This window comes from Cervus elaphus, chromosome 5, assembly GCF_910594005.1.
Source record: "Cervus elaphus chromosome 5, mCerEla1.1, whole genome shotgun sequence".
Taxonomy (NCBI): Eukaryota; Metazoa; Chordata; class Mammalia; order Artiodactyla; family Cervidae; genus Cervus; species Cervus elaphus.
The window spans coordinates 6,699,421-6,716,791 of record NC_057819.1 but is presented as its reverse complement, the minus strand read 5'-3'; the positions used below and the strand labels follow the sequence as shown (position 1 = coordinate 6,716,791).

At 53.9% G+C, this 17,371-nt stretch overlaps 1 protein-coding gene across 4 annotated transcripts in view; it reads right to left on the bottom strand.

Moving 5' to 3' along the window:
• The window catches only part of TPST2 (tyrosylprotein sulfotransferase 2), a 52,622-nt gene that overhangs the window by 31,845 nt on the left and 3,406 nt on the right, over positions 1–17,371 (bottom strand). The window contains exon 1 of one of the 4 annotated variants that reach the window (XM_043901495.1): positions 2,377–2,459. The exons of the other annotated variants lie outside the window; for them this stretch is intronic. The gene's annotated coding sequence lies outside the window, so the exon portion shown is untranslated. Of the gene's footprint in view, positions 1–2,376; positions 2,460–17,371 lie in introns of those variants that run through there. 4 annotated transcript variants of the gene reach the window in all.

Below are 17,371 nucleotides of genomic sequence, written 5' to 3'. Positions count from 1 at the left end.
AGCTGGGGCTGATTTTGAGGGACCCAACAGCAATGTCTGGAGATAGAGTCTGGGCTGTCACGACTGGGGTTGTCGGACGTGTAGAGGCCAGGGGTGCTCTGATGCCCAGCCCCAAGTGTCAGTAAAGCCAGGGCTGAGAGGCCCTGGATCACACGTATCCTGACACTGGCTCGGGTCACCCCAGCCCAGGTCAGGGAGACCCTCCCGCGTCAGTATACAGAGTCTGTCATTCAGTACACCCTGCCTGCGCCCCCACTGTGTGCCCGGCCCGGCTCTGGTCCGGGGCCACGGGTTAACGACACAGGCGGAACCCCGGCACTCAGAGGCGGCTGCCGTCCTCCCGGGAGACAGACACAGCAACGGGCAGGACCCCGAGAGGTCTCCCTCCTTTTAGCTGCTCCAGCGCATCCTGGGCAGGGATGGCTGACCGTTCATTGCGCCAAAGCCTTCCTGATGGACACGGAGGCTGCTTTCACCTTAGACACAACGCACCCCATCGCAAAAGAACGTGCCTCCCTTGCCTGTGACCGAGAGGCACCCCAACGCATCAGCAGGGACCCCTGGAAGCCTGCCAGTCCCACCCCAGAGGTGTGGAATCAGAGTCTGCATCTTATCCAGCCCCCAGGCATCCCGGGGCTTCGCAGGTGGCACGGGACCCGCCTGCTAATGCAGGAGATGGGGGTTCGATCCCTGGGTCAGGAAGAGCCCCTGGAGAAGGAAATGGCAACCCACTCCAGTATTCCTGCCTGGGAAATCCCATGGACAGAGGAGCCCTGTGGGCTACAGGCTCACACAGAGCCAGACATGACTGATGTGAGCGCGCACACACACACACACACACACACACACATGCAGGTATCCGCACGCATATTCAAACCTGAGAAGCACGGCCCCACACTAAGTAGTTAGGTAAAAGCAGTCAGCTGGCTTGGGAGCCTCACATCCTGTTTCAGCAGAACGTGCCCTCCAGAGACCCTCCCGCCAGCGGTCTGCGATCCACCCGGCATACCCTGATGCGTCTGCACCAACTTTGTATTGTCAGATGTTGCTGTTTTCCCTGAGCTGATGACTCTTCCCATTCTCCAGATGTGAAGACTGAGACTACACGGCCAGAACCCAGAGCGGGGTGTGGCTGATGATTTCAAGGCCTCCCCCCACCTCCGGCTTTTAGGATCTGGCCACATCCTGGGCATGTTCTGTGCCAGCTTCCCGCCCAAGCGCTCTGGCTCTCAGGAAGCGAAGCTGCTCACCTGGAAAAAGACGATGTCCTGCGGGAGGGAACTGGCTCTGGAAATGGGGGCGGGCGTGTCTGTAAGCACCACAGGGGAGGCTGCCATGTCCCCATTCATGTCCAGTCATCCAGGACAAAGGACCAGCTGGATCCTGGGGTCAGCCTGCCCTTTATGCACAGGAGCTGACTCCAGGGCTCTGGGACAAGAGCAACGACGGGGGCGGGCAAAGAGACAAGGAGCTGGGGGGAGGGGACCCCAGCCTTGCTCTCACTGGCTGCACAGCTTAGCCTCAGTGTCCTCTCCTGAAAAATGGGCTCATGCCTTCACTGCAGAGAGCTGCCAGGAGGACGTGCAGACGCCACGTGGAGCCCTGTCCTGGGCGGGTGCCTCACCGCTGCATTCAACTACCTCCCTCCTCATCACCCTCCCCATTTGACAGATGAGGAGACTGAGGCTTGGACAGGTGCTGCCCTGCCTGCCCTTCTCTGACACTGAGCTGTGACCACGGGAGCCTTAAACCTCACAAGGTGTCAGATGCTTCTTCGAAATCCTGCCTCTGCCGCCCTTGTGTGACCCCAGGCAAGCTGCTTCGCCTCTCTGAGCCTCAGTTTCCAAAGCTGTGAAATGGGGATGCAATACAGGGATCGGAGATGGGAAGCTGCCTTGCAAACTGCGGAACGTACTGGACATTCCCTCCCCACCCCGGGCTCCAGGCTGTCCTCCCCAGGAAGGCCTGTCACCCGTGGGCAACTCCCTTCTCTCCTATGCTCTCCATACGACACGGGCGAGGCCAGCAAAGCTGGCGATCCCCCCGGGAGGGAAAGCCACTTGCTCACGGTCACACAGATGGTGAGCAGTGGAGAGCAGGGCCAGGCAGCATGTTGCAAGCGGTGCGGGGCTGGGGGAGGGCAGCCAGGGGTGTCCGACCTGAGTGGGGAGCGCAGGTAGCGGCCAGGCTGGGGCTGCCGGGTGCCCAGAGCCATGGCCACCGGGAGCAGGAGCACCCGAACTGGCTGAGGTCTCTCCTCCCGGCTCTCAGCGCTGAGGCCCCCGTGAAGGGTTGGTCATGCCCAGGATGTCCCCGCCTCTCCCTCCTTCGGGGCCCAGCCTGGCCACCCACCCGGGGATCGGCAGCGGACACTACCTGTCTGGGATGGCACGGCTTCTCTCTGCGGCCAGAGCTCAGGTCTTCCTGGCTATTCGGTCTCCCTACGGCTGGTCTTGTCCCGTCCTCTGGAATCTTCCCTCCCCACCTGTGGCTGGCGGGTGGAGCTGCCACGGAAACCTGACCACGTCACCCCCTTGTCTAAACTCTTCCGTGAGCCCTCAGGCCCAGCCAGCCGCTCCAGCTCCTCCCCGCGGCTTATAACAGCAACATCCAGTAGAAGGTCAAGGTCGGCCACATATGGAAGTCAACTTTCCAGCAGCCACAAATTAGAAAGGTAAAAAGATAAAGGTGACCTTACACTTCACAATAAATTTCATTTCACCTAGTGTATCCGAAAATATTATTAATCAATAAAAAAATGATTAATGAGACAATTGACTTCCTTCTTTTCCTTAGTACCAATTCTTTGAAATCAGGGGGTATATCTTCTATTATTCCTGGAGAAGGAAACGGCAACCCACTCCAGTATTCTTGCCTAGAAAATCCCATGGACGGAGGAGCTTGGTGCATTATTAGCACACCTCAATTTGGATGATAAATTGTCAGGAGAAACATCCAATCTGCAACTAAAGGTCATCCTAGTTTCATCTGGAAAAATTTACATCCATGCCCCCAAAGACCCAAAGATTTCTACACACATTTACAAAGTTTCCCAAGACATGGAATAGAGTATTTGTTTTGAAATCTACATTTCAATTATATCAATACAAAAAATTCTGTGCCTCAGCTGCATGAGCCACGTTTCAAGGGCTCCACGGCCACATGTGGCTCCCGGCTCCCGGAGCGGGCGCGCGGTTCAGTCCCACAGTGTCTGGTCCCCATAGCCCTCTCACGCCTCCTTTCCTGGCCTGTCCTGGATGTGAGTGGGATCTCCACGCAGCTCCCAGCTCCATGATTCATCCAGGGCCTTCCCCAGCATCCCCCACTTTCTGCCAGTTCCCCCTCCTTCCTGCTAGATACAGCTCCAGGTTCCTTCCTCCAGGAAGCCTTCTCTGACATCCCCCGCACGACACACTCCTGGTCCTTCTGCTCACTCCCCTTGTTATAATGTCACATGGCGTCAGCACCGTCCACCTCTAGGTCCCCCGACCTCAGCGCTATCGACATCTGTGCTGGATGATTCTTGTTGTGGGGCTGTCCTGTGCGTTGTTTAGCAGCATCCCTGGTCTCAACTTACTAAATACCAGTATGTTCCCTCCCCAAGGGGTGATGGCCAAAAATATCTCCAGGAGTCCCCTGGGAACACAATTGCTCTTGGCTGGGAACCGGTGCCTGTACAGAGAAGGCACTCAAACACGCACCTAAAGAAGAGGCTTTACCAAGCATCCTGCACCACGAAGCCTGCCTCCTCCAGGAAGTCTTCCGTGATGCCTCCAGTCTAGTCAGTGTTCTCGTGGGCTCCCAAAGCCCCCTGTACTCACCCCAGGGCAACTTCCTCCAAGGGCTGGAACTGGGTCTTCTTCACCGCTGTACTTTCAATCCCTAGCTTGGCAATTGGTACAAAGTAGATGCTTAACAGATATTTATAGAACTGGCCTGAGAAACAGGGATGACTTAGGTTGAAAAGTCCCCACAGGGCTAGTTTTTGCCTGTTTTAGTTCAGGGCTCTTTCATTCCTGCAGAGGTGCCAATAACAGTCCCTGCTCCATTTATACACGAAGCACTAGGCTAAATACTCTGCGGAGTTGAGAGGGAAACTGAGGTTCAGGCAGGTGACAGCTTGACCTGTGTTCAAGTCAACGCCTTGGAGGCTCAAAACTTCTGGTTCCTCCTCCTACTGATCAAAAAACGTTACACATGGAAGAAGATATTTGCAATACATATGGCAAACAAGATATTTGTATTCAGAATATGCAAAGAGCTCTGGGAAATCAGTAAGAACAGGACAGGCAACCCGTTCAGAAAAGGGGCAAATCTGAAGAGATACTTCATTTAAGAAGTTATCTAAATAGTCAATAAGCATTTGAAAAGGTGCACCACCTCAGCAGGGAAATAAATGCAAAATAAAAATACAACTTGGGGCCATATACATCTGAATGGTTAAAATGGAAAAAAAAGAGGGTAATACCAAGCGTTAGCAAGGATGTGACACAATCAGAACTTCCGTGCTCCATGGGTGGGAGAGGAACCTGGCACAATCGCTTTGGAAAAAATTCTTTGGCATAAGAGACAAAAGCTGAATCTGCACCTTCTCTGGCTGTCGCTGCTGTGGAGCCGCTGAGTTGTGTCCACCAGGGAAGCCCTGTACCTTCTCTATGACCCCACAATTCCACTGTTAAGCCCCGCAATTCCACTGTTAAGTATATATCATCAGAAATGCATCTAACTCTTCCCCCAAAGGATACATATTGACCTGTTCCCTGCAGCAAAATTTGTAACCACCCCCAACTGGAAACTACTCCAATGCTCATAAACAAGCGGATGGATAAATAAGTAAATACAAATAAATCCATGCATGCCGGATAGCCAGGAGACAGAACAAGCTGAAACTTCACATGCTATGGGTGAATCTCTCAAGACAGCATGCTGAGACAGGAGCCCCCAAAAGCCAGTACAAAAGAGAATATGTGTTTGTGCGCATGTAAAGCACTTTATATGTATATAAAGTACAAAGACAGGCGAAATTAATCTCCAGTAGGAGATTCTGGGACAGCAATCCCTCTTTGCAAGGAGGCATGCCGGACGGGGGCACAGGTATCTTGGGGTGGGGGTAGGGGGTGCTGGGCATGTGCTTTCCTTGATCTGGATCGTCACACACACGAGCACTATTATCTTTTGAAAACTCATTGAGCAGTCTATTTATGATGTGTGCACCTTTCCATACATCTGACTGACTCCAATAAAAACAGTCTTAGAGAATCACACTTTGCCAGACGCCGCTGGGCATCCTCCCACCCACACACCTTTCCCGCAGTCCCAGAGGAACACACAGGACTCCATTCACTCATTCAGCCACCGCTGGCTGCCGGGCGCTCTCCTGAGGCCAGGCTGGGTGCCAGGTGCCGGGACATTAAAGTGGACTGAGCCTCAGCACCGCACTGTGCCACCCCCACCCCGCTGCCTGGCACACACACCTGCCCCCGCTGCACAAACCCACATGCCAGAAATGAGCCGCCAAGGCTGGGGTGCCTTCTGATCAGAGGCCAAGGAGGCGATGTCGGCTTGTTTTCCCCTCTCTCTCCCGGACTTGGTGCAAGAAAGTCTGAGACTTTTTTCCTTACGCTGGGCCGATCCCAGCCATTCTGGTGGAGGCAGCAGGGGTTTCACACTCTGCTACTTGTCTGCCGCCGTCTCCGCCACTTCACTCACCCACTTTCCTCTGCTCCCCACAGGCTGGTGACTTCTGGGCTGTCATCGCCAGCCCAAATCTCTCTCCCTGACACCAGACTTGGCCATCGACTGTATCCACGTCACCTCTGCATGCGTCAAGCTGGGACCTCAAATTTAATGCGTCCAAAGCTCATCTCTTGGTTTCTCCCCCTAACTCACCCTACTCCAGTTGTGGGCAGCTCAAGACGCTCGGGCCGAAAGCCTTGGAGGTAGCCAGAACCTCCGACTTCTCTCTGTCTCTCCCACCCCAACCCGACCCGGCAGCCAAACCTGCCAACTGCGCCTTCGAAATAGAAGCGGGCGATGATTTCTTGATCTGACACCAAAGGCATAAGTAATAAAAGAAACAAAAACTGGACTTCATGAAAATTAAAATAGTTTGTGCCTCACAAGACACTATCCACAGAGTAATAAGGCAAGCCATAGAACGGGAAAACTTATGTGCAAATCACAGAGCTAATAAGAGGTTCATATCCAGAATCTACAGGGAACCCCTAAAACTCACCGACTGGCTAAAAAATGGGCAAAGAATCTGAAAGCACATTTATCCAAAGACAGACAGACAAATGGGCAACAAGTACGTGAAAAGATGCTCAACATCAGAAATCATCAGGGAAACGCGTATCAAAAATACAATGAGTTGCCACCTTACACCAATTAGGATGGCTAGTATAAAACAAAACAAACACAACAAAAAAACAATCCCCCAAACAAACAAAACCCCAGAAAAACAGAAAATGGCAAGTGTTGGCCAGGATGTAAAAAACTGAATCTTTGTATACTTGCTGGGGATGTAAAATGGTACAGTCACTGTGAAAGACAGTAAGGAGGTTCTGCAAAAAATTAAAAATAAAGAATTAGCACATGACCCACGCTAACTTCATGTCTGGGCATCTACCCAGAAGAACTGAATGCAGGGTCTCAAAGGGGTATTTTTACATCTACGTTCACAGCAGCATTACTCACAATAGCCAAAGTGTGGAAGCCACCCAAGGGTTCATGGACAGAGGCACACAATGTGGGGTATTTACACAACGGAATATTACTCAGTGTTAACAAGGAAGGCGATCCTGGAATATGTTACAACACGGATGAACTTTGAGGGCATTATCCTAAGTGAAATTAGCCAGTCAGAAAAAGACAAACACTGTACGACGGCATTTACGTGAGGTATTCAGAGTGGTCAAAATAATAAAGACAGAAACTAATTGTGGTTGCCAGAGGCTATGGCAGGGAGGATGGGGCATCAGGGTTTGATGGGTCCTGCAGTCTTTAAGAACAATTTTTTTTCTAGTCCCAACCTTAACACAGAGCTTGGCACTGCCCCAGGCATTCGTCTTTTATTTTCTGAGCTCTCTTTGCAGATTACTAAGTTTCCCCAGGTATCAGGGAGCCATGAACACATGGGCTTTGCAGAAAGACAGAGCTGAGTTTGAATTCTCTACCTGTCAGCTTTGTGACCTCAGGAGAGTCACTTAACCTCTCTGAGCCTCACTTCCTTATCTGTGAAAGAGAGCAGTTAAATACACATAAAGGCCTCCATGTCATATCGGAGCAGAAAGAAGGCTCCATTAAGGGCAGCGGCTGCTTCCACTGTCTCCTCCAGGACATTAACCCTGCCTTCCCTTTGTCCTTTCTGCTCCACCACTGGTGGTGTGGGCATCTGTCTGCTGGGATGCAAGCATTCTCCATCCGTAACTGGGACAGGGGCTGACCCCGCACCCAAGACCAGTGACTGAGGTCTGGTCAACAAAAGGGTACAGACACTCATGGACGGGCACGAGACTCCAGGCAGGTGAAGAGGAATCAATCCTAGGCTCGCGAGAAGAATCAGAAAACCAGTTCTCTTAGAGCTAAATGAGCAGGACGGATGACTGGAGACCTGAAAGGGGAGAGCTGGCCCGAGCATGAAGCCACCACAGAAAAAAGGCCATCAGTGAGACAGAGAACGGACGACACCGTGTCAGGCTTCCACGGTGGCCCGGCGGTAAAGAACCCACCTGCCAGGACAGGAGACACGGGTTCGATCCCTGCTGCGGGACGATCCCACAAGTCACGGAACAACGAAGCCTATGAGTCCCAATGACAGAGCCTGTGATCCAGAGCCTGGGAGCCGCGACTGCTGAGTCCGTGTGCTGCAACTACCGAAGTCCATGCACCCGAGAGCCTGCGCTCTGCGCCGGGAGGAGCCCCGCGATGGGGAGCCCGCACACCACGATCAGACAGCAGCCTCCACTCGCTGCCCCCGGAGAAAGGGCCACGCAGCAACCAAGACCCAGCACGGCCAAACGTAAATAAGTAAATAACATTTTAAAAAGAGAGAGCGTGTCCTACAAGGGTGAGGCACCCGCACACAGTCACACTCGAAAGCAATCTACTTTCGGACTTAACCATTTATCTAAGTCAATAAACCCCCCTTTTTCCTCCCCCAACCTTTAACTATTTTAAACCAGGATTCAACCGCTCACAACCAACTCTGATACAGACACATCAGAGGCCCCTTGGGACCTTGGCACACTCACCACTCACGTGGTCTTCTCCCAGACCCCAGTATGATTTTTTTTTAAATTGTTTTGATAAAACTAAGCAAAATTGATTCCCAAAGTCGCATGGGAAGACTCACAGCGACGGCTGGAGCCAGCTAACTGCTCTCATTTCTGCCCCCAAGGGTGTGTGGATCGGAGTTTTCCTCATGGGAAGCCAACCCAGAGACTATCCTTACCCAAAGGTCAGAAGGCTGTTCTCATACTTTACGCTTAGAAAAGTCCTTGACGAACTTCCCCCTTCCCCTTAATTGTAGTTTATGGTTTTTCTGATTGCATGTCTTTGCTGTGGAAGTTTTGCCGTGGCCGACAGCCAGAAAGGTAGAAAGGCTTGACCAGGAACAAAGCAAGCAGGTCACAAATACTTCCTGATGGAAGTTCCCAGATAAGAGGAGTCTTTTGCCCAGATCTTTGGGGTATCTGAGCGGGGGGACAGGGGTGAGGTCTGTTTTTTAATTTCTGGCTGTGCCAGGTCTTCACTGCTGCGCACAGGCTTCTCGTCGCAGGGGCTTCTCTTGTTGCCGAGGATGGGCTGCGGGGCTCACGGGATCAGTGCTGGCACATGGCCTCAGCACTCACGGCTCACGGGCTTAGCTGCCTCGAAGCATGTGGAATCCTCCCGTGTGGACCAGGGACCGAACCCGTGTCCCCTGCATTGGCAGGCAGATTCTTAACTACGGGACCACCAGGGCCATCCCTGGGTGGGGGTTTTAAGAGAGCCATTTGCAGGCAGCACATCCGCGGGAATCTCGTTTTACCCGGGACATCAACCTGCCCACCTGCTTCCCTCATGGACAAACACAGTCCAGACTAGGAGACCCTCCTTCCTCTTGCTTGCTCCCAAAGCAGACAGAAGGGGAAGAATTTCAAAGAGCTGCAAGAGCTGCTCAGAACAAGAACACTTTAAAAATCAGAGGGAGGAACCCATGAGGAGAATCGTCTTCTCACGGTGCACTGACTTCTGGGGGGGCCAGAGTCAGATGAGTGAATGGCCTTTCCTTAAAGAAAAATGGTTTGGGGCTCTGAAGGGGCCTGGGACTTCGCTGGAGAGTATCTACATCTGCAGACTTGCCCAGGCATCACCAGAAACAGACTCAGGGAGCATGCTGCTGTGGGGGAGAGTCCCTGAACATCTCTGAGCCTCAGTTTCCTCATCTGTAAAATGGGTAAACAACACAATCCAGATTGCTATGAATTACTGAGCACTTCAATGCATCAGGCACCACATAAACTCACATATAATCCTGCCAGAAACCCAAGAGACAGTCACTAATGGGATTCCCATTTTACAGGAATGGAAACTGAGAACCAGAGAAGGGAAGGGGCTGGCCCAAGGTTACACCGCTTGTGCGCAAGTTAACTCAAGTGTGTCTGACCCATAATTGGATGAGCTAAATCCTGCAATAAATCTCCTCTTAAAAAAAAACATTGCCCAACCCAGTCTATTGAGATTAACCACCAATCCTTTCCTTTCTTTTTTATATTAATAAAAATCGAGGTATACTGTGAAGATTCTAAAGTCAGAGTGAGACAGTACCTCTAAAAATGACAACAAAAACACATCTACGTATATACTGGGTTGGCCAAAAAGTTCATTTGCAGAACCATATGGGGGTGGATGGAAATGACAATGGTAATAAAAGTAACAACAGTAACTGTAATAACAGCAAACACACCTATACTGCTTACTCCAGGCCTGGGCACTGTGCTAGGCGCCTTACACGTATTAGTTCCTTTAATCCTCACAGCTAATCTATGAAAACAGTGCTGTCATTATCCCATCTGACAGACAAGGAAGCCGGCGCACAGAGAGCTAAAGGCCTTGCCTCAGAACTCTTGGCAGGTACCTGGTGGAGCAGAATCTTGAGCCTACACTGCTAGACACATTTTATTTTCCTGGGCTCCAAAATCACTGCAGACGGTGACTGTGGCCATGAAATTAAAAGATGCTTAGTCCTTGTTAGAAAAGCTATGACAAACCTAAACAGCGTATTAAAACGCAGAGACATCTCTTTGCCCACAAAGGTCTGTCTGGCCAAAGCAGAAGCTGGGAACATGTGAGCAATGCAAACTCTTGGGCCCCTTCCAGACCTGCTGGGTGGGGGTTCTGGGTGTGGGGTGCAGCCGGCTGTGGAGGACAAGCCCTCGGGGGTTGGGGGGTGCGCCCACTGACCTTCTCAGGACGGGAGGAGAGGCAGGAGTGGGGGGCAGGGGTGGATCCCCGGACACTGGAGTCTCCTGCAAGGAGGGCCCCTTCCCTCCTCGGCAGAGCTGTATCTCTCCCTTCTGGTTTCCCCAGCGAACCCACAGAATGCCTGTGATTACAACAGCATCCTCTGTGCGACCCAAGGGCCGAGCGGGTGACATGTGAACACAGGACTGAGGTTCCCGAGGCGGCGGCAGCCGCAGCCCCGGGCTGAAAGCAAGCCCGCGTCAGCCCACTGGGAGGTCAGTGACCTCCGACTCCACAGCCCCGACCGCTTCCGCAAACCTCGGGGCTGCGTGTCATCCCCTGGAGGGTACAGAGGCCCGGGGACCCCCCGGCAGGTGGGCAAGGTGGCCTCAACGCGAGTCTCCCACCTCCTCAGGGATGGTTTCCACCTGACACTGACCCAAGGCCACCACGAACACCCAGCCGCGCTGTCCTGTTGCTGAGGGTGGGGGCCCCGGACGCGGCTCTGGGTTCCAACCCCGCTGGCACACCCGAGCAAATCGCAAATCACCGCCACCCTCCAGACCCCGTGGGCGGAAGGAAGAGGCTGGACTGGTCTCTGATCCGGCCCTCCTCCCCCAAACTCTCACACACCCTGCCGGCCTACTGTGTGCTGGAAGGGAGGGGGACACGCCGCGTGCTGCCTGCCCGGGGCGGGGGGTGGGGGGTGGGCATGGCCTCTGCGGGGCCAAGGGGACCAGCCTTGGACGCGCACCTCTGCTTGGGAGCCAGGGTAACAACACCCTCGCCGCCCCAGGGACGCAGCCCCAGCCCAAATGAAGCCCACAGCGGCATTCCGGCCTCGGGCCGTGGACCCAAGCTTCCTCTTCCTCCCTGCAGCCCTGGGTCAGCTGGGCGGGGTGAGGGGGCCACCCCCGGGGCTGGGGGTGGAGGGCAGACTGCAAACCCCAGACAGCAGCCTCAGCCGCCCTCCTGACCTCCCTGGTCCTCCCTGTCTTCACCAGGCCAACACGGCCCACGCCAAGGCTCCCGCCCCTCCGTGGCTGGTCCCGGGGAGGGGGGGGGGGGCGGGTTCGGATGGGCCTTGAGGCAGGATGTCAGTCGCGGCCGAAGGAAGTGGGACAGAGGGGAGCGAGGAAGAGCGCATCGGGGTGTGTGCAGGGGGGAGGGGAAGGGGAAGTAGCCCAAGCGGGGGAGGGAGAGGACAGACAGACGGACGGGGCAGGGGTGGGGGGGGTGGGGGGATGCAGAGAGGCAGAGATGGGCCCGAGATGGGGGGCGAGAGAGGGATGAGGGGAGACAGGGTCAGGGGAGAGACCCAAACCAAGAGGGAGACAGGGATGGGAAAAAGAGGGCACGGCAGAAATACAGACCCAGACAGACAGCGGCCGGCGGGGAGTCAGAGCAACGGGGAGCAGCCTGGAGCAGGAACTTCGGCTCCCCGCCCCTAACCTCAGCGCCAGCTCCTGGGACTTCAGGGAAAGAAAAGACCATCAGGAGGAAGGCTGCTGGGTCTGGCCCCCTCCCCGCTTCCCCCAACCCCTGCCACGGGGCTCCCCCCCCAAATTCCCACCTGCCGAGGGCCACCCTGCTGACAACGGCTACACTCCAAACCCCCTTGGCTGTCCTCTACTTGAGACTCTGGTTACATGAATTCAGTATCGTTAAAAGCATTTTCAAAGGAAACTGCCCCCTCACACCTTCAGTTAACAACACGCCCTAATTAAAAGGTGACTGCAAAGAAGACACGGAAAGGAAGCGGTCCGATCCTCTGCCTGCGGGCTGAGGCTGCCACCAGCCCAAGGACCACCCCACACACCCCACCCCCAGGAGCCCAGAGGGGGCGCTGCTCTGTGCTCATCCACAGGACTCCCTGGAGACAAGCACTGAGTTAGCACCCACAGCAGACTCTGTCCAGGAAGTTATCAGAAGGTGGAGGGGCACTTGGAGGGGAAAAGTCTTTTTCCTTCTTCAGGGTAAACCCAGGTTTTCTGACACAGCCAATTTTTAATGTTCTCTCATCCCTAACATACACACAGAGACAGAAAAAAGTCTGTGTTGTGAGCCATACCAAACCAACAAGGCCAGCTTTGTGTCTGTGGTTCCCTTCCCCTAGAAAACCTTTCCTGCCCTCCTCTACTCATCTAACTCCTACTGGTACAGTCTGTACCCCCTCCTCCAGGAAGCATTCCTTGACTGCCTCCCAAGCCCGTGTCAGGTCTCTCCAGGTGCTTAGCAGCCTGCGTGGCCTCTCTGGCTCACTGCCTCCTCCACTGGAAGGCACAGGGCTGGGCATTTCCCACATCCCCTCGACACTGGGGGTCAGCAAGGCCCCCCAACTCCCTGCACCAGCTGCATGAACTGTTGACTTGGTGGGAGAACAAAGAAGTGAAGGCATCCAAGTGCCTCCGGATGGGTTGAAATCAAAAACAAAACCTTCTCTGTGCTCCATGAAGATTGTCCAGGCAGAAGCTCTGAAGTAACAAGAATGTACTGACCTGGCACCAGTTGGCCTCGCCCACTTCCTGGCCCCCCAGACTCTGCACTGGCAACCCAGCCGCTAGGAGCCTCATTTTGTCTCATCTATAAAATGGGTACAGTAGCAAACTACCTGTAAAGAGCTAAGTACCCAGGAGGCCCTCAAATGTTAGCTGCAATCATTCTCTTTATTACAACCTTTACATTCACCAAATCACAAAACATTATTGCCTGAAGGAACCCAAGAGATGAGTAGATGGAGGCTGCCAGACTACCTGCAAAGGGCCCAATAATTGTCATTTTCAGGGCTTCCCTGGTAGTCCAATGGTTAAGATTTCACTTTTCAAGGCAGGGGCTGTGAGTTCTATCTCTGGTCAGGGAGCTAAGATCCCCCATGCTTCCCACCAAAAAGCCAGAACATAAACAACAAAAGCAACATTGAAACAAATTCAACAGACTTTTTAAAAAAATTATTTTCAGTTCTGTGGACTATTAGGTCTCTGTGGGAACTACTGGACTCCGCTGTGGTAGGCGGAAGGAGCCACAGACAAATGTGAATAAAAGTGTGGCTCTGTTTCAATAAAACTTTATTTGTAAAACCAAGCTGTGGGCCAGAGTCGGCCCATGGCTGTAGTTTCCTGACCTCTGCCCTAGGCCGTTACTGCTTCAAGTATGGTCTTTAGACAACAGCGCTGGAGTCCCCTGAGAGCTGGCCCTGCCCCCAACCTGCTCAGTCAGCGTCTGCGCTTTGGCGAGACCTCTAGGGGATTCGTGAAAGTGTTCAAGTCTGAGGTGTGTGTGCTCAGTCACGTAGTCGTGTCCGACTCTTTGCGACCCCATGGACTGCAGCCCGCCAGGCTCCTCTGCCCACGGGATTCTCCAGGCAAGAATACCGGAGTGGATTGTCATTCCCTTCTCCAGAGGGTCTTGCTGACCCAAGGATGGAACCCGCGTCTCCTGTGTCTCCCGCATCAGCAGGCAGATTCTTTATCGCTGAGCCACCCTGGGAAGCCCCAGTTTCCCAGTTTGGCACCTCAGGTCAGAGATGTCATTTTCTCTTTTTCTTTTTGCCGCCTCTACCGGAACATGTGCTCCGGGAAAGCCGGGCCCTGGTGGCCTCCTGAATCCTGCACCCCAGCATCTAGCTGAGAACTTGCCATGTGTCCTTATTTAGCAAGTTACCGAGGGCCCGGTGTGGCCCAGGGCCGGGGGCAGGGGTCAGGGCACTGACTGTAGACGTCGCCCGTGGCTCTCCGCGCGGTGATGGGTGGACGGATGACCCGCCACGGCGGCCACCGGAGTGGGGGAGAGTGGGTTAGAACCCTGGTGCTGTCACCTCAGATCTGTGTGACTTCAGGAAAGTGACTGGAGCCTCAGTTTCTGGGAAATAAAGTTGTCAATAAGAGAAATACCTCCCTGGCACCCTGTGAGGACAGGGAGAGGCTATGGGATGGTGTTCCGGCAGCTGTGAGGTGGCGTGGATGCGCTGGGGCAGACACACTCGCCAGTCCTCATTGGCAGACGGACCTCCGTCAATCATGTCCGACTCTTTGCCACCCCATGGACTGTAGCCAGCCAGGCTCCTCTATCCATGGGATTTCCCAGGCAAGAATACTGGAGTGACTTGCCATTTCCTCCTCCAAGGGATCTTCCCAACCCAGGGATCGAACTCACATCTCCGGCACTGGCAGGCAGATTCTTTACCGCTGAGCCCCCTGGGAAGCCCTAGAGGGCCCTTACCTGGCCCCCAAATAACCCTGTGGGCTAATCAGGGACCTGGGCCAGGTAAGGCCGGACCCTGGGACCCAGAGAGGGACTGTGGGATGAGGACAAGGCTGTGTTAAAAGCCTTGAGGGGACTCTCCTGGTGGCCCAGTGGCTAAAACTCCACGCTCCCCATGCAGAGCTCGGGCTCGATCCCTGGTTAAGAAGCTAGATCGCACATGCCGCAACTAGAGATCCCGCAAGCCTCCACTAAGACCTGGAGCAGCCACATTAAAAAAAAAAAGCCTTGAAGGTTTATAGTAGCAGAAGGGGTAAGAGGCCTCAGACAGTCTCTGATGACCTAGAAAAGCAGTGCTGGAAGAACTTCTGGAGAACACTGAAACCAGTGGTTTAAAATATATATTCGTATTTAAAGCAACAGATCTGCTCATTCAGGTGACACCCAGGCCCCTGGGGTCCTCAGAGCCTGGAAGGTGTGCACTCAGCCAGGGACCCTCAGGGCTGGGGCACAGTGGGAAGAAAGCAGGAGAGCCCAAGCCATCGAAGGGGCAGCTTCAGGCCCCTCTAGTTTGGCCCAAGCTCCTGAGTTTCCCTAAGAAGGGAGGCTCTGGCATTATTCTCTAAAAATATTCGAATGTTTTCTCCTTTTAAAATAAAACATCATGGGAGTATACAAGAGCCACCCTGTGGGGTGAAGCTGTTGACTGGCAGCTTGTCACAGCCCTACCTACCCATTTCACAGGTGGGGAAACTGAGTCACACAGCAATCTGGAGGCAGAGCTGGGACTCAGCTGCCTCTGAGCTCTTGCCCAGCCCCCAGGTGCTCATGAGACTGGGGGGAGTAGAGGGACACCGGGGTGGGGAGGAGAAATCTAGACCTCACAAGCCAAAAGCCCTGTTTGTTCTGTCCATCCGGGAAGCAGTGTGGATAGAAGGGCAGGAAAAGGGATGAACAATTATTAATAACATACAGTAATTTTGTGATAAATTTTATGATAAAATATCTAAGAATAATTCTATAATAATGTAAGAAGAGCAACTGAGATTTTCTGTATGCTAGGCATGAAGACAGGGTATCGAGAGGCAGGTAAGATGGTAATTAATAGTGTAGACCCTGGGGGCTTCCCTGGGGGCTCAGCGGTAAAGAATCCTCCTGCCAATGCAGGAGACATGGGTTCGATCCTGATCCGGGAAGATCCCACCTGCCTCGGAGCAATGAAGCCCGTAAGACACAACTACAGAGCCTGTGGCTCTAGAGCCCGAAATCCTGTGCTCCACCACAAGAAGTCTGTACATCCAGACAGAGAAGCTGCCACTCTGCAACTAGAGAAAAGCCTGCATAGCAATCAACACCCAGCGCACAAACGAACAAATAAAAGTATGAAAAAAAAAAGTGTGTAGACTCTGGATTCAAACCCTGTCTCTCCCCACTTCCTAGCTGGGTGACCCTGTGCAAGTGACTTTGCCCCTCTGCGCCTATGAGTGTACACATCGGAGGGCAGGTGGGAGAATTAAGTGAGTTCAAGCACAAAGTACCTAGAAGATTGCCTGGCACTCAGCAAGCCCCATTGACACTGTATTTAAATCACTGCCTCTGGACAGATGCAGAAGCTGGTCTCACAAAGCAACACGTTCAAGTATTTCTGAAGAGCCCGTCTGAGCCCAGGGGCCTGGCGTTTCCCCTGGTAGCAGGGTGGGCACTTTACCCAGACCCCTCCCGTCAACACCCGCAGCAAGTAGGTCCCAGCTCTGTCTGTATTCTGCAGATGAGAAAAGTGAGGCATTGGGGAGTCAGCCAGGGAACACCTCGCCCTCGAGTGGAACTGGCTGGATTCCAACACAGGCCCAGGCCCTCAAGGTTGCTATGGCCCAGCCCACTCTCTGGCCTGGGTCAGTTGCCTGGGTCAAAAGTCTGGTCGATGAGGGAATTCACTTGGCGGCCCACACATTCTCCTCGGGGCTGAGGAAGTCCGGGGTGGAGGAGACCTGAGCAGGGGGCGTGGGAAGGGGCAGGCAACCCAGAACCTACCCTGGAACCAGACAGAGCAGATGTTTCTGCAGAGAGTGAGGAGCTTTGCAGGCAGCTGGAACAGGAGGCGAGTGGGGAGGCCAGGAGCCTGCTACCCAGACAGGTCTCCATTCTGCCACCTGGCAGATCATAGCCACGCCGGCCACACCCGGGCTTTTGGGCCAATACCAGCCGCTTAGAGCGCCCAGTCTTGCTACAAATTGATCCACATGAACTCCTGCTACAAACTGGTCCATGAAGTCATGTCGCTAACGCACCTGAGCACTTTACAGATCCCAAGGTGCTACTGCATTCAGTCCACACCCATTCCCCAGCGGGATACCCTGACGCCTGGCAAGGGGCAACCCCTTGCCTAGCCACGATAGCCCTGTTTCCATTTCCCCAGGCTGCCTTCTCCATGCACAAAATTCAGGATTTTTAAAAGGCCAAGGGAGGGGAAGGATGCACAAGTGAACAAAAGCAGGAGGGACTGGACACAGCCACCAGGAAGCCGGGTCTCCAGGGCCCTTCCCAAGAGCAGCTGCCTGGTTGGGACGAGGCTGGTGGCTAGGACCCGGGGATGCACAGCCCAACGCCAGCTGAGGTTCCTGAACCAGCGGATCACAGGCTGAACCTCAGAAAGAACTGGTGACCTTCAAGCCCCCTTGTGCTCTCATGACACCAGCACCCTCTGACTTGGGCTCTTCCTGGGCAG